The following is a 15545-nucleotide window of genomic DNA, read 5'->3' on the forward strand; positions in this document are numbered from 1 at the left end:
GATGGAATTACCTGTGAAATGGCTCTGAAAGTTCTCTCAAGGCTGAAGACACCCAGCCACTGCACCTTCTCCCAGCTGAGCAGCTGAGGAGTAACACCCGAGAGCTTTTGGGCTGGCTTTCTCACCTCTTTACTTTGTTTTCTTTGAATGAATTAATTTCTGGAACAACACTGTTGGTCCTTCTCAGCTGAGGGGATGGACCTGATACAGAAGGAACTCCAGAGAGGAAGCTTTTCCCATTGTAGGAAACTGGACACAACCATGATGACACTGCTGTGGAGAATCAGTTCTCTCACCAAACAGCCTGACCTTGGCTGTACAGCTGTAATCTCATGAAAGCTTTTTGGGTTTTGCTTTGCCTTCTGTGTACACACCAGAGGAGAACATTCTTTAAACTGGAGCCGAGGAGAAGGAAGAGCCCAAGGATGCCCCATCCAGACAACACAGAAGGTGACAGACAAATCTGGGATTACTTAAAGTCAGCAGACTGGCAAAGGCTTAACTCCTTCAGGAGTGTATCAAGAAGGGGGATGATTGAAATAGACCAGGATCCATCACTCATTATTAAACAAGGGCATCACTCTGTGATTTCTTCAGATATATGTAAAACTTAAATGTGCAGTATTTGTATTGTTATATCCAGTGGAAACACACAGGTAGGGGAGCACACTGTAGAAAAAACTAATCAATGTAAACTCAGTAGCAGTTCTATCCTCTTTGTTCAGCTGAGTCAAAAATAGTATGAAAAAATAAAAGTCAACAACTCATCATAAATTACTGCAGCTTTCAGCAAGAGCTCAGAATTTTATTCCCTGCTCATGTGATTCTGACAGTAGAAACACACCTCCCTGGAGCTGGCTGCTGAATATATCACCAGGGCTTGCAAATTAGATTACTGGGTGGCTCTTAACAGAGAAATTTCTTACAATATTTATTAAGGAAGCTGTCAGCAGGGGGGAATTAAAGATGCGATTTTTCTGCCTTTTTTTTTCCCTGCCTGTATGTCCCCAGAAGGCTTTCAGAGCTCTTGCCAGTTCTGTACCACCAGCACAGATCAGTGCAGTGAGGGGCAGGCCAGGAGAGCTGCGAGGTTGGGATGGACACTGCCCTGAGCACTGATCTAACACAGGGACTCCTCAGATCTGTTTGGTGCTTTTCCATTTGCCATTCTGGAATGATATCCTGTGCTGAACACCAAGCCTGTCCCCACAAAGGCTGAGCAGAAGGGAAATAAGTAGCTTCTGAGGAGAAATATTATCCTGGAAATAGATTCCAAAGAAATATTAGATTCTACTGGTATCATTTTACAGAATCTATGTTTTTCTATTATAGATAATACATTATACCACCCAGTGTTATCTGTTATATAGACTACATGTATTATTTTGTCACAAGGACTCATTTTAAACTAGACATAAAGTGCTTGGCTGTTAGAACTCGGTGCACAAGATATCTGATATTCATGATCACTTGATATATGACAGTAAAATAACTTCCGTAAAATAATTCTATTGTCTCACAGTCTCATGGCAATGTTTTACACCACAAATATACCTTTTCCATCTTAAATCTTACACTTTTATTTGTGCCTAGGAATGCCATTTTTAAAAGATTCACAATCTTTCCAGCTTCCATGTTCTAATGTAAAGGCTCTGAGCTGCTGAACAGTTTCTGATGAGGAAAATCCTGCTCTTTGTTTTTTTTTTTTTTTGGTGGGCACTTTGCATTTTTGAAAACGTAAACAGCTTTCCATACCACAGTGTGAGAGTGGTTCCATTGGAAGAAAGGGGATATTTTCCTGTAATAACAGGGTGTGTCTATGCCCTCTTCAAAAGCTGGGGAAGAACAACGTCTTCAACCTGCTTGAGTGGGCTTGGGGTGAAAGAACACAGGAGAAGGGAGGCAGTTAAAGGAAAAAAAGATATTTTGTTTGTCAGGCACTGATGTGAGATCTGGACCGTCCCAGGCAGACAGGCTGCAAGAACAGGCTTGTGAGAGATTAATTAGGTGCCAAAGCAGGAAGGCCCAATCAGAATCCCTTAGCAAGGTGAAAATGGACTGATGATGTGATGGACCATGACAGCAGCAGAAGGGAAGGAAATGATAGGCACTTTTCCATCAGGAACACAAACACCCAACCCTGATGCAGCCTCTGTCCTTCCCACTTCCCTATCACTGCACTCTGATGAGCTCTGGCTCTCAAGATCTCATTTACCACTCAGATAACTGACTGAGTATTTCTGAGAAGCTTTCCCCAATGCTACATAAAATAAATTCTTCTTTCCTTCCAGCTGAGACATAATTTCAGCAAGATTGTCTTGCACCAGCTATTTTCTGGGTGGAAAGGGCAACAATTTATCCAGATATTCTTTTTTCACACAAAAAAGAAGTTGATATGAAGGGTAGAGCATCACTCTGTTTTTTCATGGAAGCTCATGTTTCTATCCAATGGAACAGGTTTATCTACTTTAGAATAAATCTGTAGGGTTTTTTTTTTTCCATGGAAGCTCGTGTTTCTATCCAATGGAACAGGTTTATCTACTTTAGAATAAATATGTAGCTACATGCACTGGGTATTTTTGTCATTGTGAACACAGAGCCTCATGGATATAATCCTCACAACCTCTGAACATCCTCGTTCAGAAGACAGAGGGGATCATGTGTGAACAGCAGGTTAGACACTTGCACAAATCTCGATGCTTCAAGAGGTTCTCAATAAATGATATCATGAGAGAAATGCTGCTCAGTAGTTTAGTATTTTGCAGATTGCATGCTAAACCTCACTCAGACACCAGTCCAACCTTCATCTTTTCCCTGTGTTAGTACAGGACTAATTATCCGTAATGTTTTCTTTTTCTCTGCAGTCAATTCCTCTCCCTTAAATCCAGGTGAGGTAATGATGTCCATCAATAAATCAGCCTTCATTCTACCTCACTAGGTTTGGATGTTTCCTAAGAGTTTCAAACAAACATGGACAGATACTAATCTAGAAGCACATCTATGCCAGGAATGTTGGCTTCAATTAACCATGCCAATATTGATATCATTAACTCAACAGATTGGGAAGATTTCATTTCTAGAGACTTCTCTTTTGAAAATCACATTTCGGAGTGATTCATTCAAATTCCAAAGGGCTTTCAGTAAAACTGCATTGAAAATAGAAGATATGAAAGATTTCCACTTATATAAGACTTCAGTGAATATTCCCAGGCTCTGCACAAATGTAAAACAGCAGCCAGAAAATGCACCAATCAGATATTCCATCGACTGTGCAGTAACTGAAAGGGAATAGAGGCAGTGGGTAGATTCCTCTTGCCCTGCACACTTTCCCAGTAAAACTCAGAAGAACAAAGCAGTGCCCAGCCTGCCCTCACTGCCAGCCACACAGCAAACCAGAGTCACGAGGCACACAACACGTGGCCAATTCTTCTGCTACTTTAATGTTTCAAAAAAACACCCCACACATGCATGTCAGTAATCCTATAGAATTAGGATTTTTTTTGCCCCCTTTCTTGGATTTTTTTCTCTCTCTTAGGTAGCCATCATTACTTATTTTATTTCTGTGCCATATTCAGTCTCAGTTCAATTTTTTTTTTTTTTTTTTTTTTTTTTTTTTTTTTAGCATATGGTTTCTATGTTCAGCCCTGTTCAGGAAAATTGGGGGAGTGGATGGAGAGGGATACCATTTTAGTGCGTACTTAGGTAGCCATCATTACTTATTTTATTTCTGTGCCATATTCAGTCTCAGTTCAAGCACGGTAATTAAAACTACCTATACAGCCAATTGAAATTAATGAGATTTTGAGCTTGTTCTTTGGAGTCTGTGCCTCTCCCACACACCTTTTTCCATGCCTTCAGAGGACTTCATTAAATAATGAATTCCCAAACAGGAACTCCCAAGCTGTACTATCTTTCCCCAAAAGTGCTCTCTCAAATGGAGCAAACACTAAGCTAAACTCTCATGTCTATTGAGAAACATTCTTCTGTGTGAGCTGCAATGACTATTTTCAGGGCAAGTTACACCAGAGAGCCACCTGCTGTGAAGGTGGACAAAGCATTTCTGAGGAGGATTTGTAAAGACACGCCACAACCAGCCCCCAGTGCTCCTATTGGGCTGCAATTGGAACAGCCAAAGGAGACTCTTTTTAACAAAACCCAGCCCTATCACTTTCTCATCATATGGCTCAATCTCCAAAATTTGTTTAAATTTGGCAGAGAACTTTCCCAGCCAAGACCAATGTCCAAGGATAGCAAATGGGCTGGCTTAAGACATTAAAATGCCAGCTTGGTTTATGCTGTTATAAATGCATCCTATCATGTCTTTACATTTTATGACCACTATTTTATTTCTAGGTAGCTTCACATATGACACATCCAATTATTCATGTCAAGAATGTAAAACTACCAGTATTTCAGTAAAAAGTGCCTGCCATCTTTTATGACAGTGATTTTTTTTGACCATTATTTCACTAAATGTAACACATTTTCTGAGACATTGACATGTGAGGACACTTACTCTAGAAAGTACATTTGTCTCTGAAAAGATACATGAAAGTATGATGCTGTCAATATGAAACACTTTGTTCGATTATTACTTATACTTAAGAAAATGGAACTCTCTTCCAATTGTGAACATTCATTTGTGCCCTCTCTCAAATCAGTGTTTGACACTTGGAAAAGGCAGTACTAAAGGAGAGTACTGCAGTTTCTGTGCAATGAAAACATTTCTCCTCCAGTATTTAGAAACAATTAGAAAGAAAACACAAATATAATCCTTCTCTGTGTAATTTATTTTCATATTTAGCACTTGTGGAATGTTTTAATCTCTGTGATCTGAGTGCTCAGCAAAACAAGGAGCAATCCCCTGATTTAAACAAAGCTCTGAATCATGCTTTCCCTGGCAAGGATCAGTTTGCAGAGCTACTCACGAGTTTCTCAATCTGGTGAAATCTGGCGTCAGAAAATTTTAATTTTTGCACTTTTTAAGTTCACACTGAGCAGAAGCAGGATTAAGTATTGAACCCTGCTGCCATCATTCCCATCAGGGGCTGAACCACACAAGGCACCATGAGCACGTCCTAGTCCTGCTGGAAGCAGCACAAGCTCTCCAACTGATGTCAGGAGGAGCAGGATGAGATCCAGCTTTGTCACCACAGGAGCCTGACAGCTCACACTTTGCTCTGGTGCACAGTAAATTGAGCATGTAAAAGGAAGCTGATCTCTGAAGGGGGATGGACTTAACTGCTAAGTGCGAGGGCGTGATTTTTCCCCTTCCTCTGTCCTTGTCTTCCTCCTTCTGCCAAAAGCAAAGAAAAGCTTCCCAACTAGGAAGGTTTAGACAAGGAAGAAACAACACCAAACATGATATAAATGTTTCATTATTGTGTTTTCTAGGTATATAAACAAAAATTCCTCATCTGACTCAGCATTTTTGTAAGTCTGCTGTAAAATCCTGTAACATCCTTTTCTCAGATCTCCTTATAAACAGTCATATTGTTAAAATACAGAGTTTCTGAACTGGATCAAATTGTGTCCTTCCACTGATAGGACATAAGTCAATGGCAACAGTTACATTTTTGACTTGCTTGGTAACTTTTGAAAAGCTGCAGCAGTTTATTTTTGAGAGTGCAGATTTCCTCTCTGAGATCAAGCAAGGCTCTTTCCCTGTCCCTTTTCAGGAGCTGAACTGAGCACGGCAGCTTTCCTTTAACACCAATTTGTAAAGACTCAACCCTCACCAGCTCTTCTTCAGCTCCTGCTGAAAACTGCAACAAAAGACACCAGGATTTACCAGCTGAAGAGATTCCACTGCTGCAAGAGGGAACGGCAGTCCCAACCCTCTCCTGGCCCTGCTGGTGGAAGGAACACCCTGGGCTTTGTCCTCACACAGGATGCACCTACACCTCCAGGTACCCTCCAGTCTGCTCCAAATTTGTCTCACACTTATTGTGAGCCCCCACTTTTAGCAAAACTACAAGAGAAGGCTGAAGGGCAGTGCCTGAACATGATGGTCCTTAAATGTGGGTCCTTAAATGTGGGTGGGATGAGGTGTGAGCACACCAAGTTCTCCCAGCCCAGCCCAGCCCCATACACTTTGGGGCTCACTCTTGAGAGCACCTCCGGAGGGTTAAAGCCTTCCCACAGCAGGGAGGTGGCCAAAAGATTGTCTAATCCCTCCCTTCCCACTCCGCACCCTCCCATGCCATGGTGCTCCCTCCACACCCCTGAGGCATTTGTGTGCTGTTAACAAGATACTCGGTCAAGAGCAACACCCAAACAGAACAGGAAAGCTATTTTATTGTGTTGGAAATTAATTTCATCTCCAGGGACCTTGCCTCCTAACATATTTTGCTGTTCTAAAAATTACTTTGTCCCATTTCTATAAGTTGAAAGAGCCTCTTTGGCAAGTAATACACAGAAAGGGAAAATTGAATGTACCTGAGAACAAAAAAAAATACAAAAAAAACCCTCATGCAGAACAGAAAAGAGAGTAATGCATAACATTAAATGAAGTCTGATAGCTTGAACTTCAGATTCAGGGAGGTCTAATAGTGAGGGACATTTGGCAAAATTCCCCTAATAAATTTATAATTAACCAGCAGAAAGCAAGGCTCCAGTCAGATTTCTATTCTGCAGTGAAATTAGAGAACAGCCAAATAATCAGAGTCCTTGAAAGAGAGTGCTGTGAATGCAGGAGAAAAAGGTTGCAAAACTTCATGCCTTACCTTTGGGATTAAAGTACTTATTTGCCTCAATTCCTGGTAATTTATGTAACACAATTTGTATTACTGGAAAAGTGGCCAATTATAACACTGTATTTATTTTTCTGGCAGAGCTCTGCTGTATGTATTTAAGTAGAAGCTGTGTGTTTATTGAGCATGTGCAAACTTCCTCTACCAGGCAGACATGAAGATGCAGCACTGAGTTGAAAAATACTCTCAGACAAAAAAGCAGAAAGTTTTGAGGCCACCACTGCTTGCTGTGGTGTTGGACACAGGCCTGGCTGCCTGATGCCAGCCTGGGAAATATTAAGAACCTTATCTTTCACCATGTTTCTGTATCAAGTCCATATAGGTGGTGGGCTTTACAGAATGAAGACTCTCCTTGTGCCATAGCTGGTAACAACTCTCTGGCACAGACAAAAAAAATATAATCAATTACCTTTTGGTGCTTGATTGATTCCAATACTACTCAAACTCAGGATCTATTTTGATAAAAATTGAGAATACTAAATAGGATTGACAATAGCTTTATATGTTTTTGTGAGTGAAAAGACCAAGTTATTGAATTAATAATATTGTACTTAGGCTTTCATTAGAAGGTGTGAAAACTGTGCCAATAATCTATCTTCTTTTTTATTGGCTTGAAACATGAATAATGAATCTGCTCATTATTACACTGAAGATTTAATCTCTTAATGTCTTGCATTTCTGTGAACAAATGAAGTGTTCTATGAGAAGTAGTATTATTTGTATTATTTTCTGATTCCAGATGAAGGTGTTTTAGTGTGAAGCTTTAATTTGTTTAAAGGAAAGATAAAACAGTAAGACTGAAGGACTTAAAATCTCTACTTAAGAATAGTCTGTGGTCTTTTTGTAAGATTGTAATATATTCTTCAGTCCCTTTTACTATGTAGAATTGGCTGTAGCTCATCAAGGTATCTTTAAAATCTCACTGCTCAACACCTGACTGTTGGTAGCACAGAACACGTTTCAGCTCATGGCAACAGCTGTTGCAAAATCTCACTTTCTATTAAAACTGGGCTCCAAATCAATTTTGGTAACTTATTTCTGCAATTTTAGTTTGAACAGAAGCCTGTTACTTGCAATCCAAATTTTTCAGAAGTGAGATGCATTTCAATGTGTTTCAAATTTGGATTATGTTTCATTTGACAAGGATTGCACTTCCCCAAGGTTAGAGTTAGGTCAACAAAAATTACTTAGAAAGTCATGGGACAGAAGAATATTTAGGATTTTATAACCAAAATGTAGATTTTAAGTGCCCTTTTCATCAGCTTGGTCAAAACAGACTAAGTCAATTACAAGGTCTTGCTTGAAAATGTGCCTAACAGAGTGATGCCAGGGAGCGATCTAAAGTATATCCTGACTTAGTTAGTAATTCTCACCCCAGCTGCCAGTATTTGTTAACAGTACTCTAATGGGAAGGTTCTGGGCTTTCCCAGAACATCTGTAACACACCAGTGGGATTTGGTCCCACATTGGTACCCACTCCAAGCACCATGCAGGAGCATACACCCTGCATTCCGCATTTCACAATCCAGGTTTAGCACTTTCCTCTGCCTCTGGAAAATCAACACCCACGTATCAAACCATCCATTTGTGGCTACGGCTTCTAACTTTTCCATCAAGTCTGTCTGCACGCAGAAAATAAATCCCATCAGCCAAAGGAAAAGCTTTGTGCAGCTCGGTGCTCCCAACAGTCGGAGCGACGCGATCTGCAGTGGTTCCCCTCCAGGGTCAGCTCCTGTATTTCATAGTGATGGAATAAAATGCTTTTTCAGTCCTTCAGTCAGGAACTAGAACACAAACTCCTCCTTGGAAATGCCTGTGTCTCCCTTGCAATGTACAGAAAACCAAGCCACCTATCCCAGAATTCCAAACCTCATCCAGGAGCAAGGTACACTCAGGTTCAGAAAGGTAAATGGTAATTCTTAGATTATTTTTTGACTCTTACCCTTGCTCAGCACTTTCTGCAAATCAAGTTTCCTCAGGGGATTTTTTTGTTGGACAGGTGAAGACAGGAGCATCAGAAATCACTTATTGAAACCCAGAGTCTTGTTTCATAAAACAATTCTCTCTTCCCCCCTCCAGGCTCAGGGGTCTGAGCTAATCAGATCAGCACAGGCTCAGTAATAATGAAATAGCTGTAACCCCTTTAAGCAGTGCAGGACAAGGAGTGTGTTTGCTGCTCAGCAATTCTGCCACTGAATAAGCAAAGCCTCTCCCCTGTGACAGTGGGTCCTCCTCAATTACCACATCAGCTGACATCAGCGCTGAGCTCATGGCCTGTTCCACACTCCATATGAAGCTGTCGTGATCTTATTATTTGTGTCTTCTTTTTTTCTTTTTTTTTTTTACAAGAACTTTACTTCTAAAACTACTGCCTTTTCAGGCTAACCCCGAACAAGTAAAAACAGATGTCTCAATCCCTCCTTGCTTTTGGCAGCCACCAGCACACATGTGTTTTGATGGAGCACTGGCAAGTGATTTCATTTCTTGTGTACTTATATTAAGGCTTATGTGAGAACTATTTGAGCAGGTTATTTTACAGTTTTAGGCTTTTGCTGTTCAAATAAAATATTGTGGAGAAGATAAGCCATCTGCACTCCACATTCAGATCCACTTTATGGTGCATTCCAACCACCCTGAAGAATTTGTTATTTCTTTCATTCTCTTCCTTGTCATCATTTATTTCATTCTGCTACATGATCACATTAATAAATAAAGAATGTGGCATTATATGCACAACTACTGCCTGGTGAGACATAACACAGAAAATAACAAATGTGACAATGAAAAACAAAATTTGAAATATATTTACACCAGAAGACCAGATAAACTTACTATGCTATGCTGGAACACACATTTTTTTGTGAGGCTGATCTGATCTATTGCTTCTGAAAACTCCCAGACAATGTAAGAAATAATTGTTTTTAACAAGAGTTTAAGTCTGTAACAGTGGATAACAGCACACTTCTAAAAAATGCCACTCCTGTGACACTAAAGCCCAAAATACCTCGCCAAAGCCTACTACATTCATCCCATAAAGCTCTATCATATCATATTCTCTATAAATTTACAAATTTAGGATGAGATTTCCAAGCTGCCTGGACAGGGCAGAGTCTGAGATTCCTGCAGCTGTTGGGTGGCCAAATAATGGGATTTTCCCATGTGACAATGTGGCTGCACCAACATATTTTCAATCAACCCCTTGGGCTCTTTGAAAGCTCCAGCTCTGGGTGTGTTAAATGAAGGGTTAGGCTGGAGCAGCTGCTGAGGGAGAACTTTCTCTGTGAATTTGTTCAGAACTTGTTCTGTGCTGTCACCAGAATCAGGGAGCAGCTGATGAGGAGAACAAGAAGTGGCTCTCAGGCTTCTGTTTGCTGGGAGTTGCATTAAGTTGCACGATGGATGACCCAGGTCTGCACCAGCACAAAATTCTTGCCTTTCTTCAAAAAAACCACCACTGTTGGAAAACTACCAACAGAAGGGAAAAACTGAAACAAGAACTATGCAGGAGACCAGCAGAATAAATCTAGAGAACTCAACTAGGTCCACACAGTTGCCATAAAACTGACTCAAATCAGCTTTTAGCCCTCAAAAAAAAACAACGAAACCTGAGTCCAGTGAACACCCTGCACCCCAAAAAAACCCTAAAACAAACCAAAACTCCACCATTATTTTACCTCAGGATCCATTTGCTAGTTTAGCTTATAGTGATGAAATTCATATAGGACAGAGAAAGCACTACTGGCACATCAGAATTTAATTTCATTACCTTTTAATTTTTTTGTGTGTGTGTATTAAGTTAGTATTTTAACATTTATTTTTAATATATTTATTTTATATCTTTAATCCAAACCCATGTGCATAAAAAGCACAGCACTGTGACTTGTCAGATGTTAGTTTGTTTTCCTCCACATTTTAAATTTACTGAAACTTCTTTAGACCTATTAAAGAAAGAAATTCTTTTTGAAAACAGTACAACAAGGCTAAGATACAATAAATATAAGCACTTCAATATTTAAGTGAGGAAAACGAATTTCAGTGTGCTTTCAAATTGGTTTTCTTCAGTGCAGAGTTTCTTTATTTGTCCAAATAAAATGGATTTGAGTGGGTGGTTGCTTTAAGGAATTATGCAGCACTATTCAATGGCTTTGTGAACTTGGGAAGGTATTATGAATAATGGATTTGCTGTGCTCTAAGACATGGAGCCACAACATTGGAGGTCATTGGAGATTCTCTAATGGGCATCTGCTGGAGTGAAAAATAAAGAGCCTGGTCCACCCACTGAAGCTACAGGGGCTGGAATGTTCAGATCAGTGACTGAACACAGAATGGGAAGAGCTGAATTCCCAGAGATACCTCCCACCACTCCCCAAAAAGGGAGAAAAGGGCTGGATTTCCCTTTGTCAACAGCTGGAGGAAGGAAAGATTAACTTGAAACATAAGCACAAAATATAAGAGTGATTTCATCTCCTGCTTACCTAGATGTGAACAGTTTGGTTTACTTTACTTTTTGTTCCAACTTTCCCTGTTATAACAGCATGATTTTCTATCAATATAAATACACCTGTCTAATCCCAGTCTGCACCCAAAATAAGTGTCACTGGATGAGAAGAGTATCCACTGCTCTCCAGGGAAAGAGAGGCCTTTGCAAGCCACTACTGAAAACTTCAGCTGCACATAGCAAAGCTCAGTTTACAACTGAATATGTAATCAAAGTACTGTCAAGCCATGAGTGATAACCTGATATGGATCACTTAGAAGGCTGACACACTTAGAATTAGGTTTTCATCAACCCACAGTGCCAGCTGCTAACCTCACACCTAGTATCTCAGTGTCCCCAAACCCTCATTTCAATCTTAACCTTCCAAAGTCAGCTAAGATCTGTATTACTACTAAAAAAACCTTGATATTAAAAAAAAAAATCTAAAAAGGGCTTTTAAAGGAGCAGAACATAACTGCAGAAGATCACACACAGTATTTTTACTTTTTCCTTTGAATTTCAGAGCAGGGATATATGAGTGTGACTACAGCTGTGTTCCCCATGTGCAGCAAACTCCTGTGCCCTTTATGCCACAGAAACACTCTGTGACCGTCTGCTCTGTATTAAATAATTCACAAATTTTGTTGACATTTTACTGCAGTCTCCATATTAAGATTCCATTATCTAGAATGTTTGTGTTGGTGACAGAATTATGCTTGAAAGAGACACTAAAATATAAAGAAATTCATTGGGTTTGCATCAAGTGGATAATTCCAATACATATTTAATAGGTTTCCCACAGACACAGGCCTTGGCAGGCTCTGAGTTCAGTAAATAGATGCATAAAAATTGTCTTGCAGATGGTGAATTGATTCCTAGCTGGGAAAGATATTGGTCAGCCTAGGACAAGATTTTTGTGTGATGATGTGTCTCAATTCACATCAGAAAACCTACAAATACTGAAGTGCAGAAGGGAAATTGCCAACATTTTTATTTGCTTTATCCTGATCTTCACCTCCACTGAGGCAAATCCCCCCTTATTTTCCTGGAAAGTGTCAGAGGGGTCATGTCTGCTGTATTCACAGGCTTAACCACTTGGACCATGTGGGAACAGACCTTACAGCTCTCAGTCTGCTTGAGGATTTGGAGATCTGTGTCAAAGAATAACCCAAACAGGGCAGCAGAGAAGCTGTGTTACTTGTATGACATCAAAAAACCTAGGGAAATGTAAAGAGTGAGGACAGAAATGAGCCTCAAGTTTTTGAAAACTGCCACAGAGAAAAGAAGTCACTATTAGGCTGGAAACAGTACTTATTCACATTTCAAGGAAGTACAAACACAACTCAGTGTCTTCCAACATCACTGAAAGACCCAGGGCACTTTTTTTGTATGCAAGAATTAATTGTTAAATTACTAAGATGTGACTTGTATTCATTTTCCAGCTGAGGCTAATCAAAGATGAATAGAGTTTGCTCTAACAGGAAGCACAACTAGAATTCCACCACTTGGGAGAGAAAATAATCTTGTGTAACATCTGAACCCTTAAAAGAAAACAATAAAAAGGAAGAAACATAAACCCCAAAAACATCACACACAGACATGTCTGAAGACTGCCTGGAGCCAGAGGAGAAGAACTCAAAAATTACAAGAGGAATTTACATGTATTAAGGCATCCACTACAGCAGACTTTTACTTGGAAATCAAATGACCAATGCATCTGATTTCAAACCAGGAGACATCAGCAGCTCAAAATAGTTCACATTCAGGTGGATATGTGGATTTGCCTGTCAGAGTATTGCTGCTTATGAATAGTAAGATGTATTCCTGCTCTTTTTAGTTCACTGGGAGACAAGAAGAGAAATAACCTACAATTACCTGTGCTGCAGCACGTGGGGTTTTTGGGTGACAGTGCTCCACTTGATTGTGGAGCACAGACTGTGTATTATTTGCACTAAGTGGTACTGACAGGATGTGGGAGTGATGATGGAGATACATAATTTTAATGAGCTGTTGTCTTCCCTGAGTTCTGTAATAATATCTGACAGTTTTCACTGCTCTGTGAATTACTCTGTTGGCACAATTAATTTCTGGTTTGGTGGAGATACTGTAAGTCAGTATTTCTAGGAAAACAGCTTAGGTAAAGAAAAGCCTGCCAGTAATGAGTGACTGTAACATGAGGGAGAAAGAAAACATCTGGGTAATGAGGCTGGATGTGGAGTGGAAAACTGTAATCTGAATTCAATTGTGCTGAGTGCCTGCAGTGCTGATCCTTTGCATTTGAGTTCTGAATCTAGGACAGTGGAAACACCCTGTCAAGATCTGACTAACATTTTGCAGGTTATAATACCTGCACACTTGCAAATAAAGCAAAGTGAGAAAAAAACAGTGCCTGAGCCTCTTCCAGTGCACACAATCCCAGCAGACTCAGCTTTTTGGATCTGCCAGCTGCTCTAGTTAGGATTTGGTGGAAGAAAGCCTCAGTTTTACCTCCCTCATTCTTCCTGCTTCTGAAGTAGCTTCCAGGGAATTGAGAAGGTGTTTGGACAAGTGAGGGACATCAAGCAAAAGGTGTTCAACTTCCAGAGGAGCACATTTCCCCACCAGCTCAAATAAAGCTTCCTGCTGACCAACAGGAGCCTCTCAGCCAACTACACATAATTTACAAAATCTGGCCTAAAGGAGGAGAACTAGAACATAAAAAAACCCTAACAGTTGCATCTAGTATGTTCTTTCCAAGCCATACTGAATGCTGAAATAACAGAAGTAAGGAAACTTCTGAGATTAGAAAATTATACACTCTTTAATGTAAATCGCATGCAACTTTCTCAACTATCTTTTCATAAAAGAAATGCTATGTAGCTAACCGTGGTAGAGTTCAGGTAAGCCTACTTAGAAATCTCTGCAGAACTCAGACATTTTAGAAACCAGCTCTATTTTCAACTTCAGTTTTAAAAAAAATAAAGTAGTAACTTGATTTTTTTCCTCCCTTCATTAATCAAAAACTGTGCTGTGCAGTTCAAGACCAGTAGCAGAAATCAAAAAGTAAAGCACTTACATTTCTGTGTATTTAATTCTTTAGGAAAGAAAGTCAAGATATTCTGAATTAAAAAGAAAAATTATCACTTTAACTAGCAAGATCTTCAAATATGCCTCCTGTGCACAGGCTAAATTGCCACAGATGCTTCCAGTAAAAACCAGAGAAAACACGGATCTATCTAGACCAGTAGCCAACAGCCACCACTACAAATATTTCAGCAGAAGTTACACAGCTCATGTCCTGTTTTACACAGTAATTAATAATCACATAAACATCTACTTCTCATGGATCTATATTATTACTGAAAATACAATACAGATTTTCTTTCTTCTCACCCAGTAGGAAGATTTGAAGACAACTAATCTTGACATATTTTTATCGTCCCCAAGAAATAGAAAGGCAGGGTTTTAATGATGGCTTCAGTTGTAACTCACCCTATGGCCTTGAGTAAAGCCCTTCACCCTTTTGTTTATTTCACCAGATGTAAATAATGGTATGGCTTGCCCAGCTTAGGCATCAGCTAAGATTTTTCTGGCCTTTGGGACCTGCAAATATGTGACCATAGTAAACATTTCTCATTGCTGATGCACGCTGTCTCGTACTAAATCCACAATGTGACTTAAGTTTACAACATTAAGTTCAAGCTACACTTCCTGTGAAGTTTTGTACTTCAAGCTTCATCTTATCCAGTGTTATGAAGATTTAGCCATATCTTCCCCTTAACTGAATAGCTCTGCTTTGAATATAATCTTTTCCTTGATAATTCGCATTTTCAAATTGATTTTTTACAATTGGCTCTCTGGGAATTATATCAATGAGATTTTAGACATTCCTGATCCTGAAAAATGTTTTATGGAATTGTAGCATAATTATAAATTTGGAGACTTGGGCATAGGCCTGGATTTGATTTGAAGGATTAATAGCAGCTTGTCTCTCCAGTGCTCCTTGGAGGATTCCAAAGGGAATTCTCCTTTATCAAAATGGCAAGCACTTCCTGCTGTGCTGTCAGGAGAGACATTACAAACTACCCAAAAATGGTCCTTCTACATTTCCTCTGAGTTCTTCTACCTGCCTTCTAATTTCCTGGAGGACATTTGTCTTCTCTGAAAATAGATTAGCTCCACTTTTACTGGAATCAATTAAACATGGGATCTGGCCAGAAGAGCCTGTGGCTTGTGTCCCACTGAGCAGCCAGTCAGACACCTCGAATGGGGTATCTGGACAAGGACTGGCTACACACACTCACCCTGATTCAAAAAGTGAAAATACAGCTCCATTT

At 39.8% G+C, this 15545-nt stretch overlaps 1 protein-coding gene across 1 annotated transcript in view; it reads right to left on the bottom strand.

Moving 5' to 3' along the window:
* Positions 1 to 15545, bottom strand: part of SPAG16 (sperm associated antigen 16) — a 357755-nt gene that overhangs the window by 149754 nt on the left and 192456 nt on the right. The gene's annotated exons all lie outside the window — the stretch shown is intronic.

The sequence above is a fragment of the Onychostruthus taczanowskii genome, unplaced genomic scaffold (genome assembly GCF_017590055.1).
Source record: "Onychostruthus taczanowskii isolate IOZ18803 unplaced genomic scaffold, ASM1759005v1 scaffold37, whole genome shotgun sequence".
In the NCBI taxonomy this organism is placed as follows: domain Eukaryota; kingdom Metazoa; phylum Chordata; class Aves; order Passeriformes; family Passeridae; genus Onychostruthus; species Onychostruthus taczanowskii.